We start from the raw sequence: 14145 nt of genomic DNA, 5'->3' as shown, positions 1-14145 counted from the left end.
TTGTCTCCTCTTGCTTCTGATCCTTACTATAGGTCTGTGAGATAAGTAGGACACATATTACTGTGATCTCTGCTTTATATATGACAAAAGGAGTTTCCAACAAGTAGGTGACTAGTCGCCGGTGACCTCGTCAGCTGAGTAAGGGAAGGGGAAGTAAATAAACCCAGACTGACTTCTTTAGACTGTTATTCCAATTCCCCCTTTCACTACTTTTTATTGCTTTCATTTTGACAGAAACTAAACCCTGGTAGGAAAAGGGTCTCAAGGAAGACAAGGCCTGGGGCCAAGGAAGACTGAGGGAGATGGCGACCAGCTGAGGAACCAGAGCTACAGAGTCACTGGGACTCACGGGTAAGGCAGTTCGGTGCGGTGAGAACCGTGGGGTGTACAGTTGGCTGAATTTAGGACTTGGGGGGAAATGCTCTTTGATTAAGACAAGGTAGATGGGAATGGAGATATAGAGAAACACCATGAAGACGAGTTTTATGCAAAACCAGATCACACTCAAAATCCAGTCTCAGGCACCGCCTCGCAGAGGGTCATTCCTTTCCGGCAGCCCTCTGGATGGCTCTAAGCGACCATGGATTAATTTTATGAAAGTCTTGAACTGCTGCTAAGAGTCCTTTTTAAACCTGAAAGCAAAACAAACAAACATGAAGGCCTACAGAGCCGAGAATAAGCTCCAAGAGAGAGTGAGAGCATTGGAAATAGTTACTGGGATGAAGAAGGGGATCAGGGTGTACCTGGTTTCCAACCCCACCAGCACTGTCAGCTCACCCACCTGCAAGTCCTGTGGGCAGTCTGAGCTTGGCTGGGGGGACTAGGGGGCGTTGCAGGGAAGATGCCAGGATGGGAGGGCTCAGAGCTATTTCAGACTCAAGGCTAACATTCACGGAGACCTTGAGTTACGTCATGAAAACTGTCTGGACTTTAGGCCCCCTTATGCCAAATGCGGTTTCCAGAAAAAGGATCTGCCGCATATTTGGAAGCCCATCAACCAAAAGTCATCTCGTCACTTTCGTGCATGAGATCTTTTCATTTGTGAAGAGCATATTATTTTGCTTAATTATGGGCTTAGAGGAGATGGCATAGAGCAGCGGAAAAAGCATGAGCTGGGAGTCAGAGCGACCTGGGTCTGAATCATGGCCCTGCCATCCGCCAGCTGTGGGGCCCTGGCCTGATGGGCCTCAGTCTCTTTGTACATGAATGGAGAATAATCTTGTAATAATGACCTATATAATAGGGCAGTTGTTAGGATTGGATTGTTAATGCATGTCAAGAATCTTGTCTTATTCTTCTATTTAGATATTTAATAATCAGTAACTAGTATCAGTAAAATGTCTGACCTGTAACATAGTAACATTTGGTAAATGAGGTTTCATGATCACTCCGGAAATATATGTGTAGTGGTCTGTTATATATAATCTTCTTTTGCTGGTAAAATACACTGTTTATATTAAATTTCCATTTCCCAGTGGAACTTGCTGTTATTTCATATCAAAACACCTCCCCGGGCTCACCTTTCCTTCTGAGAGGAGCCTCACTGGTGCCCCACTGGTGCTGATTTTCAACACCTTGATAATTGGTTGGTTTTAAATACTTACAGTTTATTTGTAATCATCTATGTCGTGATTAATTATGCTTTCCTTAGGGAAGGATACATCCAGAAAGAAGAGAGGGTTATCTCTATCAGTCACTCACTGCCCAAGAATTGAGTCTTCATCTCCAGTATGGGGATAATATTTAACCCATGTATCTTACAAAGGTGTTTTTCCCCCCTGGGGGGGAAAATCAGATAAGATCATAAGTGCGAAAGAATTTTCTACATGATAATAGATATGTCAATGCAAGTTGTGATACGGTTTTTGCTACAGATCCTTTTGCAGGAGTGAGGAACCTTTTTTGTGCTCTGGCCACCTGCCTGGGAGTCACCTTGAGGTTACTGAGAGCCTCTTGGCACCACCGGATGTTAGGAGATTGGGCAACTTTCTTGAGTAATTGTCTCCTCTGACTCACGTTCCTTGCCGTCCTCATAGTGACCTGTGTACTACCCAGGATGAGCAAGGAATTTCTTCTCTGGGGTTGTTTAAGGAATAGCCCCAAACTTTCAGCTTAAGTCTTTTTTTACACAACTGCCAGCACTACCTATCTCAGTGGCCACAGAACAGATCTGTGCAGCTGTTGGGGTCGGGTTTGCTGAAACAGATTTTGAGTACATTCTGTGGGAAGGACATAGAATCTCCACTCTAATGAGATTCTTTACATGGTTACCCATCTCTCCTGAAGGCCCAGTTGGGGTGGAAGAACATAGTTAATTCGTAGCATGAGTACCAACAAGTCATCAAGAGATAACTTTCAAGTGTACTTGACCATCTTTCTTTCCTTACTTTCTCTGTTTCTGGTCTCTCTCTCCCTCTCCATCTCTCCCTTCCTTCTTCCCTTCCTCTTACTCTTTTTAAATCCCTTCCCTTTCCTACTTCCCTTTTACTACACTCTTTCCCAGTCATTTCCCACACTCTTTCCCAGTCATTTCCCACCATGGCATCCCCAAGGATAAGTCATTACCTTTGTTAGATGTACTCAGAGTGCAACAGTTGTAGACATCTAGTCCAGGTCTGAGATTGGAATCCCTTGCTCTGTATTATAATTACCTGAAGGGTTAAAAGATACTGATGTCTGGGCTCCAGCTGAGTTAATATCTCAGGGAGGAGGGGGGAGCTGGACCCTGACCCTGATACTTTTAAAAGCTTCCAAAAAGATTCTAATGTACATTCAGCTTACACTGGTTGAAGATATTTGGAGAGTAAAGATATGACAAAACTATCCTAAAAATAAACTAAAATAAGATTTATGGCTCAAAGAGCTGCAATCATGTGGTTTGGCCACACTTGCTTGTTTTCTATCCATCAAATAACAAGTATTTTTTGAGAACCACAGAAAGAGCAGTTGGTCATGCCCAGGCAGAGCTTCTAGGTGAGTTTCAAAGATAAGGCATGTGCCCCACTAAACACGTTTATGTACAGTCTGTCATTCAACCTTCTCAACAAAGCTGAGGGGCCTTTTTATCCCTCCCAGTTTGCAAATGAAAAACAGAGGCACCAAGGGATTGCTTAAAGAGCTCAAGGTTTGACCGCTAGTTAAGAGTGGAGCCAAGAGGTATGAATACAGGCATTTTGCAGTCTTCCTTTTAATTATCCTTTGATCCCTCCTCTCTACATTGGCAGATAAGATGAAAACACAGACATTTGCTGGGGCAGTAGTTCTCAACCTTGGCTGCATATTAGAATCACTGAGAGAGCTTTGTAAAAATGTCTTTCACTCAGGTCACACCTGGGACCAATTTAACCCCCCAGTCTCAAGAATGGGAGCCAGACATCAATATTTTTTAAAGTGTCACAGGTGACAAAATTGAAAACTACTGAATTAGAGGAAAGAGAGCAATACAAATGAGAGACATGAGGATAAGCTTCCTAGGTAATATTTCACCTGAACTTGGCATGAGACTTGCCCTCCCTTTGCCAAAGATGCCCATTTCCCAATCTCAGGGATCTCTGTATATGTTGCCTTATTTGACAAAGGGAAAGTAAGGGTGTGGCTATGTTAAGGTTGTTAATTAGCTGATGTTAAAATGGGGAATTAGCCCGGAATATTCAGGTGGACCCAGTATAGTCACGTGGGTCCTTCACGGTGGAAGAAACAGGCAGAGGAAAGAGAAGCAGGGAGATGGTAGCCTGAGAAGGACTTGGCCTGATTTAGCTGGCTTTGAAGATGGAGAACGGATGTAAGGAATGCAGGTAGCCTTGAGCTGGAAACGATAGGGAGACAGGTGCTACCCCAGAGCGTCCAGGATGAACACAGCCTTGCCAACATCTTGCGTTTATTCTGGTGAAACTCGTTCCGGACTTCTGACTTCCAAAACTATAATAAAATTAACTCATATTGTTCAAACCCCTGTTCATGGTAATTTGTTTCAGCAGCAATAGGAAATTAGCATAGTGCCTTAAAAAGGAAGGGTTTAGAGAAATGTGTGGTGAGTGTGAAAAATACCCATTTAGCTGCAGATTCGATTTTCTGTGTATAAGTGTCTATGTACTGCACACCTCACATCTCTGCCCTGTGCAGTGCCTCTACAATGGTAGGCATCTGTAGCCTGCAGTTGAGTTGGATTCAAACCCAAATATTTTGGACTCTAGAATCAGTGCTCATTCCAGTTACCATACTGTGTACTTTTCCTCAAGACTATTTGGCACACTGGTGATTTTCTTGGTCTCCACTTTGAGCAAAAGTCAAGGAAGTGCAGCATAGAGAAAACAGATTCTCATTCAAACTACTTAGAGGAACAAATCACCTCTAATTACTTGGGTGTTTAAGGAAGATTGATCTGATAGTTGTGTGCAAGAAGGATTGAAGTAAATGAAAGTGGGCAGACAAAACAGTCAAGAAGTTCACAACAACTTAGGCTCCTGAGGGTTTGAGTTCTGAATGGCAGTGGTAATGGTGGCAGTAGAAGTTGAGAGGAGAGGATGAATCCAGGAAACTTGGACAACTCCGGGTTTTCAGCTGTGACAGGCTTAAAGGGTGGTTGGCAGTGCGCCTCACAGAACTGAAGGTGCTAGAAAACAGAACAAATTTGGGGAGTGGGATGGAATAGAGCAATGGCGTAGAATAAAGAATTTGATTGGCATTTGTTCCTGGGAGGGAGACTCTAATCCTTGGACTATCCTAAGTGATAAAGAATATCATTTTTATGCTAATGAAATGGCTCAAGGTAGGCCCCTGGATGATTTTAGTGTGGGGGCTGGCACAAGAAAGACCAACCATGGGGTGCTTGGGTGGCTCACTTGGTTAAGTGTCTGCCTTCGGCTCAGGTCGTGATCTCAGGGTCCTGGGATCGAGCCCTGCATCAGACTCTCTGCCCAGCGAAGTCTGCTTCTCCCTCTCCCTCTGTGTTCTCTCTCTCTCTCTCTCAAACAAATAAACAAAAATCTTGGAAGGAAGGATGGAAAGAAGGAAGGAAGGATGGAAAGAAAGAAAGAAAGAAAGAAAGAAAGAAAGAAAGAAAGAAAGAAAGAAAGAAAGAAAGAAAGAAAAAGAAAAGAGGGAGGGAGGAAGAAAGAAGATTAGAGAGTTTGGACTTTGAGCTATCTTGACACCTGTGGCATGGAGGAGGGCTAGAAATTTGAGTTCAATCAATCATGCTCATGTAATGAAACCCCAATAAAAACTCCAGACAGTGGACTTTTCTGGTTAGTAAACACATTATTGCTGTGCTGGGAGGGTGATGCATCTGGTTGTCCCGCGAAAGGGCATAGAAGCTCCCTATCTGGGACCCTCCTGGATCTTAGCCCTAGGAGTATCCTTTATAAAAAGTATAATCAAAATTATGGTGCTTTCCTGAGTTCTGAGAGTCATTCCAGCAAATCATTGAATCTGGGGGCATGGGGAACCCCTTTTTTATAGCCACTCTGTCAGAAGTTTCCATGGTGTAAAGTCTTGTGGCTGGTGGCTAACCTCTGAAATGGAGGCAGTCTTGTGGAGGAGGACTTTGCCCTTAACCTAGAAGGTCTGTGTCAGAATTGAATTTCTAGTCACCTACTTGGGATGGATAAAGAATAGGTAGCTAGTGCATGAGATCAATGTCTGTGGGCAAAACGCAGAATTGTGTGAAACTAGTTTCCTCTCAACACTTAAGGCCAAAAGGAAATGCTGAGAACATTAAATACAACATAAAAAACACTCCTTGATTCTTCATTGACCATTCTGACTTCCCCAAGGTCTTTGAGCCAGTGTGATAGAATGAAATATCAAGGTTGAAAAGAAAAAATGGAGTTTCTGTGACTCACTTGCAATGAAATGGGGGGGCATGTAACGTATTCTCTTTTGGTGATAGTCCTTTATCTTTAAAACGGGAATATTAAGGCCTAATTTGAAAGATGTTAAGAGAATGAGCATGAAAAGGTAAGATCTTGGCACGTGACAGGTGTTCAGTGACTTATTTTCAGCTCTCCTTTAAGATCATTTCCCATTGGAATGGTTCTTTCTGAGCGAGATTTTCTTTTATCCAGTTCATCAAAAGGAAGTCAAAGTGATTGATGTGGCTTCACTGAACACTCAGTGAGCTATCTGACTTTGGGGGGATATGCTGACTCAACCTCTCAAATGTCAGTGACTGGTAGAGAGTTTCGTCTTAAAGAGGGTCTTTACTGTAATTGAAAAATTCACAACATCTGCTCTGCATGTGAAGGGAGGACAACCCTTCAATGCCTGCATCTGCTGTCGCTATGACGCCTGCAACAGCTTGCTGCCACATTTGTCAGAACCCATCTTGCCTGCGGGTGCACCGTGTCTATACTCTGAACAGACCATTGCCATCGGCAGTGACTTGCCCAGGGAGGCCCAGCACGGCTGGGGCCCAAAATGAAAGCCAGGCCTGTGCGTGCCTCCTTGTCCCCTCAGCTGTCTCCTCCTGACTTGCCTCTCTTCCATTTTGTGGTGAAGTGGTTACAGCTCCGAACCAAATAACCAGCATAGTTTCCTGGAGGAACGCCTGTTTATCATTTCCCTCCAATGATCACACAGTGGTTGGGTGTCATCCCTCATGTGAATTTCTGTCTTGTGAAGAATACATTTAAAAAAACACTTGTTTATTATGCCAAGTGCTGGGATAGAAACTTACCTGGGATGTCCAGATAAGCTTCTGAGGTTTTATTCTATCAATTGTGCAGACAGGAAGGCCGAGCTCCAAAGCAATCACACTATTTAGGAGAGGAGACAGGATTTAAAATAAGGTGTGTCTCGCTCCTAATCCTTTTTTCCTTTACTGAAGGTTTATTACCCCACGTGGGCCCGCTTCCGAGAAAGACAGCTGCTTATTTCTAGGTAGAATCTGCTCTTATTTTTCTTTTATTCCCAGACCCCATCACATTTTATTTTTCTAGAAACTTTACTCTGACATTCCCTATTCTTTAAACGTGGCTTAGTCAACAGAGCGTATTTTCAAATAATTAGGGGAAGATACAGCGCCAGCTATACCCAAGTGCCAGTCTGTTGGCTTGAAGTTTTTTTAATACCCCGTCTCGACTCCATGGTTTGGGTTTAAACAGAAATTTATTCTGGAGGCTTTAGCAAAGCTTACTTCTTTTGCCATTCCCTCTTAGTAAGCCAATCCTGGATGCTTTCCTTGCCACGGGTACTTAATGGCAGAGTACATCTTGTCACCATCCAAGGCAGATCCTTTTGAGTGGCATATTCTCGTGGCTGGAGGGAAAAATCTGATTCAGATCCCACAAAAAACAGATGGAGTTTTCCATGCAAAACCCTTACTCTTGTATTCCTGGCTAGTGGATTTCTGTTTTTCAAAATTGTGGGTTTTTTTTTTTCCCTTCTTGACTCTTACTGTCTTTTATCTCAGGAGAAATGTTTGATATCTCAAGCTTAAATCCCAAGGTGTAATTGGGATAGATCATTGGAAGGATGTATAAGACTTGAGACAGCTGTGACTAGATCAGGCATATATTATACCCAGTCCAAGTACTATATAAAAGAATGTACCAAATAAAGTACCAAGTACCAAATAAAAGAATGGTGGATGTCAGGGGAAGTAAGCTGAAGGCTGTTGGCTTTTAGGAAAATGATGATGATTTGATAACTGGGTTGTTCAGCCTTAATGAGATGATGTCTATTATGGTCTTAAGTGTAGGGCTTTGTTCCTCTCAAGTTCTCGGTAAATGTCCTTTACTGTGAGTGCCAGAGTCAATGTAGAAAAATGGGAAATCAGATGAATCAGTGATTTCCTAGCTTTTGCTTTTATAGAACATTGTTTTCTAAGAACCTAAATGGACCCAGATCTAACAGGAAAGCATTTAATAAATTATAGTGATTATTATTATTGCTGTTGATATTATTATCATAACATCAGCATCAAGGGAGACAGTTAAACTGTCAGGTGCTAAATGCAATGATTGTTACAAGCACAGTGGGATTAAATGCACCCCAAGGGAGAAATCTGGGTGTTTCCCATCTTTGTTAAGAGAAGTACAAAGTTAAACAAGAGTCTTGATAGTACTGAGTATCTCTGAGTTCTGATAGCAGCTGTGCAATTTAATTTCTTGCAGCCTCATTTGGTCCTCAAGGATTAGATATAATAATATTTCCCCAAATTGCCCAATAGGAAGTCTCACACCCGAGTCCTGACCCATGACTCAAAATCATCCCAGGAGGATGCTAGGAAATGTACAGTTTGAACAAACATCCCAAGTGATACTTATAATTAGGTAAGTTTGGTAAACACTAAGTTGGAACAATCTATAAAGGCCACCTGCTCTAAAATTCCGAGAAAGTAAGAGTTTCTATTAAAGAAACCATTTTTGCCCAATCTCAATGACAGAGTAAGAGCTAGTAAGTCCTGAAATTGGGTTCCATTGGCTCTGTGTATGTGTGCATGTATGTATTGTATTTGTTCACATGTGTGCTTTGCTTGTGTACATATATGTGCGCACACGTGCGTGTGTGTGTGTGTGTGTGTGTGTGTGTGTGTGTTGGGGGCATCACTATAACAATAAGACGCTTTAAAAATGCTTAAATCCGAGGTCATCAGTCTCTAGGCTGGTTTAGGAATGGCTGGACCAAGGAAGGAGAGATGAACAGATGACTTCATGTTGTCTCTCAGAAACCTATGATTCCATGAGAACGACACAGGTTTTATGCATGATCTGTCCTGTTTACCTCCTCTTGCCTGAAGTCAGTGAGTCATGAAAAACCAAAATTGCTATTGAAATGTCAATTTGGAAGATGTCTTTGTTTTAGTTAGAAGGATTTTTGTGGAAATATGACTTAAGCTTTTGTGTCTCAAAAGATGAGGTGGATTTCCCTGGGAAAAGACTCAAGAAAACCCAAGGAAATGGGAGACTTATTTTATATTAAATATTTGGAAAAAGACAGGAATCTCAATCCATTAGTCATAACCAAATGCCCAGTGATGGTGCTCCTTCTCTGATGAGTCTCCTGGAAAGATTAATGGTTCTTTACTGTGACCTTTCCTTTCCACTCTGGGCTCCCACCTGCAGTCTGAGTTGCCTATTTACCTCATGGCTGAACTATTCTAGTAGTCAGCTCTTCTGGTTTAATAATCTCTAACCTATTCCCACTCCAATCCATTCTATACGCTCCTGCCAGAATAATCTTGAAATTCTACTTTGCAAACATCAATACCTTTCTTAAAACTTCAATGGTTCCTATTGTGTTTATAGGTAAAGATTATAAAATTAAAGATTCTCAGATGGATAGAACCTCACAATCATCACAGTTAGCTCCTCAAATCCAAACACCTTTGTCCGGCATTCAAGGACCTCTTATTTACTCTATATGTTAGTCAGGACTCCTGTTTATGAATTACAGAAACTGGCTTCGGGGAGAAGGGAAAGTCAATGGTTTACAAAACTAAATAACAGGAACAAAAAATGTGGCTAGAACCAGGGGCTTGAACATTATCAGGATTCCTTGCTTGTCTCTTCTTCCTTGTTCTCTCTGATAGTTCCTTTTCTCTGCAGCCTCTGGCAACTTTAGACTCATACTTTTATACATTTTCATTGGACAGAAAAAATTTTTCTTTGAGTAATTCCAAATACACATTTGGAAGGTCTCTCACTGAATGCCTTGAGGGTAGCTAAAGGAAGAGTTGGGTGTACTGAAAGAGAGGCTGTTATTGTCAGGCCCCATTGGAACTACGTGGTTGAGTTGGGGGCTGGGTGGGAGAGAGTAGTTACCTAAAAGAAGGAAGTGCTGACTAGACTAAACTGAAGAGTTCTGGGTAGAAAAAGCAGTTAGTTTCACAACTCACAATAAACTTCTGTGTTACTAATAAACTTCTTCAAGCTTATTTTATAGTACTCTTTAAATTTTTATATAAGCTGCATGAGTCTAGAGAGTGCTTCCTCAACATGTTATGCACATTTTAGCCTCTGTGGCTTTTCCAATACAATTCCTTATATCTACATCCCACCTCATTCTCTCTGCCTGAATGTGCCTACAAGACCGAGCTGAAGTTATTGCTTCTTGGCTGCGCTGGGCTTCAGAGACGACAGTTGATGAATGCACCATGTTTATGCAATTCAGCTGGTACTAAGTATATACTGTCCACTCTTAGCAATTACTCTGCCATGTGAATATTCTGTCTCTCCAACTCGATTGTAGCCATCTTCAGGACAGATGTATTTAAACTCAGTTGCAGAGATAATTGCTGCTTGTTATTATTACTGTTAAATCCCTGTTTTATAGTTTCCTAGATTTGAGGGGAGAGAAATTTGTAAAACAGCAGCAAGAAAGTCAAAGAATTAGAGCATATAGTTGTATTCATTATCAACAATCATAATTATACTAATTGAACTGATAGCAGCCGCTATTTTGAACTTTGATCAAGAGAAGACAATAATAAAAGTTTGTCCCTCAGATCGAGTTTGGGCGTCAGTTTAGGAAACATCTCCAGAGGTGTTAAGCATTTTGAAAAGGAGCTACTCCTAGGGCTATCGGTCTCTGCATTGGCAAAGAAGAGCATAGAGTTCTCTTTTCTCAGAGCTCTCCCTTTCTCTCACACCTATTTCTACACCTGAGCATAAACACCTTTGTGTTTGACAGGGATAGTTTCACAAATAGCAGATTAGAGCAACACAAGACTATGCTCCTGGGAGTAATGGTAGTTTGCCACTGTATCTCTTGCTTAGAACTAGGTGTAAAGTGCACTGTATTTAGTACAATAATTTGGCACTCAAAAGTATTATTTTTGATGGAACAAATTAGATTTTCAATATATGCATAAAATACTGAAGATATCCCATTGAATAAGATACTAAACAAAATAGGTAGAATAGAAAATCATGGTTAATAAGTTAAAACTTATTGGAATATTTCATATGACTGGTCTGGAATAAGGATTTCAAAATTATTTCTTGGTCTGTATTCTTTCATCCATATTCCATCAAAAATACTTCACAACTTGTGTAAGGTTCTGGATGAACAACAGGACACAGGGGGTCTGGGCTCATGAGGATAGTTTAAACTCCCATCCAGTCTTTCACAATCAAGTTTTTAAACAACAGAATTGACCAGGTTCTAACTTCCTCCTGGGAAGGATGCAGAGAACTGGAATTAGTGATGTTCTCAAACTTATGACAAAAACCAAATGAAATTCACCTTCATGACTTAAAAAAAAAAAAACCCATTGGATGTACAGCAGCAAGAGTGAACCCCAATGTAAACTGTGGGCTTTGGGTGATAATGGTGTGTCCGTGTAGGTTCATCAGTTGTAACAAATGCACTGTGGGGATGGGGGATGTTGAGAGTAAAGGAGGCTATGCATGCGCAAGGGCAGGAAGTATGTGGGATCTCTCTGTACCTTCCTCTCAATTCTTCTGTGAACCCCAAACTTCTCTTAAAAAATAGTCTTAATTTAAAACAAACAAGCCAAGCAAACACTCATTAGAGACCTGACGTCACAGAATAAATAACTGGCCCAAAATCTAAAAAGAGATAGTGATTCCAGGGAGAGAGTCCCTACCAATACGTGCTTACCTAGGGTAGATGCCACTGGACACAAATAAGAAGAGCTCAGCTAAGATAGCCGAAAAGTTGGTGGAGGCTGTATGCAGGCCGCTGGAATTGTGTGGAACAGGGTGCTGCACACACTGGAGGGGTCCGCTCCCTTTCTGTTGCTTTACAACCTTGGCAGCTTCTCAGGTAAAATCTGAAATTAGTCCGCATATACAGAGGGCAAGGGGAGACTGAAGAAAGACATAGACCACTCTAGGTGGTAGGGAGCAGTCTTAATAAGCAAGGGGATCACATTCAAGGCTTGTCTTGGGCAGCTGCAAGATGAGTAGATCTCTGCACCTGCCTGCCAGATTCTTAAAGTTTAGGAGACCTTAATGGGGTTCTGTCATGTATTCAGTCCATATGGTCCCAATAACACATTGCTCTCTTGGGGCTACATCCTAGAAATGGCTCCCACTGTGGGAATGTGGAAAGAATTTATGTTCCAAGGACAGGGGACTAGGTAAGGAGTCTCTGATTGTCTGTGTCCAGTTCTCAGGTCAACCAGTGATCACGTGCACTTGATGACCTCCTCCAACTTTTGCAGGTTCTTTGACTATTCACAGAACAGATCAGAAAGAACCATAAGATCTTGGAGGGAGGAGCAGTAGCCCTGTGTGTGTGTGTGTGGTGGTAAGACCCCTCACCCAGAAGAATAAAAACATTAATATAGCAGGGCAAGGGGAAAACCCACTGGCTCTAGAACATTAGTGAACACTCATTACAGCTGAGGAAAGGGAACAGAATGTGGGGAAAAGTCAATTCTTGGGACAAGGGGCAGGATTAACTGCTGAACCCACAACTGGCAGACTTCAAATGACAAGTGACAGCAAAATGCTGCTGGGCAAGGGATGGGAAAGGAACAAGAATGTGTAGACAGAAGCTTTTTGAGAAGCAGCTCAAGGGGAAGATCTAAAACTCAAACAGGCATTGATCTGATACATATCCACCACCCTAGAAACAAGCTATCTATAGGAATTTGAAACCTCTGTTGCACTGAGTATAACCATTGCAAAAAGAAAAGAGAGAGGAGAGGAGAGGAGAGGAGAGGAGAGGAGAGGAGAGGAGAGGAGAGGAGAGGAGAGGAGAGGAGATAGATTTATAGATAAATGGAACAGAATAGAGAATCCAGAAACAGACCCACAGAAGTATAACCATATGTAAAGAAGTTGGGGGGCTTCCTTATATATCTCACATCTTATATAGAAATTAACTCAGTCACAAAGGTTAATATCAACAGTAATTAGTCATGCCGATATCACTGGCCCCTGATATGATGTGAGAAGGACCATTACCTACATGATATTCTTCCCGCAGATCCTTAACATCAGTCTATTCATGAAAAATACATCAGAAAGACTGAAACTGAGTCACATTTTACAAAACAGCTCACTAGGGATACTTTACACTGTCTTTTTAATGATTCCATAAATCTAAAGTTGTTTTAAAATTATAAGTTTTAAAAAAAAGAAAGGGATGTGAAGTCACATACCCTATTTCCCTTGGAGGAGAAGGTTGAGGTAGAGTGAACCCAAAGTAGTAACCAGGGAAGCCAATGAAATTGGCATTTTGGTGATTTATACTTGATGCCACTAACTTTCAAATGTTTCTCGAGTCTAGTTGTGAGAGGAGGCCATTTCATTTTCTGTAAATCGGAGCTCTGCTGGAAGAACTAGAGCTTCTGAAAGGGAAGTATGCGCTCCTTGTTAACTCCTGTCTGCTGCTTATACCCTCTGCACTTAATTCCCACAAAGTTTTTCACTTCAAGTATTGCCATGTTGGGATTCTGATTTTCTGGGTTTGAGCCTCTTGACTTCACCTCTGCTTTTTATTTCCCCAGATTTATGAGTTTGTGAGGCATTTACCTGGATCTGTCCTTCTGTCTAAGTGGCCATAACCGATGTGATTTCATGCAGGCAGGGTTGATCAGCACCAACGTTATACCTTTGTAGCCTACACAACTGGGGGATGGAACAGACCCTGTTCACAATGATATCCCCTTCGTGGTCTTTACACCAGTCCCAGTCTAGGGCAACCAGAGTGTCTATCCCAGGAGTGTGAAATTTTGAACTGAAAGATACAGCAATGAAAGACTGAGGAGAAAGTGTAGGAACTTCTGCCCCCAAGGGCCCCACAGTTATTTTAATTATGTTATTTCTGAGGCTTGGATACAACCAGTATTAGTTTTCTATAGTTGTTTTGGCAAATGACCACACACTGAGTGGCTGAAAACATTCATTCTTTCCTTAATAAACATTAATAAAATACTAATTCTGTCATAGCTCTGGAGGCCAGAAGTCCAAGATCGAGTTGTCAGCAGTGCTGTAGTCACTGCAGAGGCTCTGGGGGAGAATTTGTTCCTTGTCTTCCCTGGTTCCTTGGCTTATGGCTTCATCACTCCCATCTCTGCTTCTGTCTGCACTTCTTCTCTGTCTTTCCAGTTTGTGTGTCTCTTATAAGGACACTTGCCGTTGGATTTAGGGCCCACCAGGATGATTTCCTCATCTCAAGATCCCTAATTACATCTATAAAGACCCTTTTTCTAAATAAGGTGATGTTCAC

General features: G+C 41.8%; 1 long non-coding RNA gene across 1 annotated transcript in view; it reads left to right on the top strand.

Moving 5' to 3' along the window:
- Positions 1-14145, top strand: part of LOC123797759 (uncharacterized) — a 58475-nt gene that overhangs the window by 16564 nt on the left and 27766 nt on the right. The window contains exon 3 of the long non-coding RNA XR_006781051.2: positions 235-351. This is a non-coding gene — a long non-coding RNA (uncharacterized LOC123797759). The remainder of the gene's footprint in view (positions 1-234; positions 352-14145) is intronic.

The sequence above is a fragment of the Ursus americanus genome, chromosome 9 (genome assembly GCF_024610735.1).
Source record: "Ursus americanus isolate L20-20 chromosome 9, mUrsAme1.1.p, whole genome shotgun sequence".
Classification (NCBI taxonomy): Eukaryota; Metazoa; Chordata; class Mammalia; order Carnivora; family Ursidae; genus Ursus; species Ursus americanus.
This window is presented reverse-complemented; position numbering and strand designations above follow the sequence as displayed.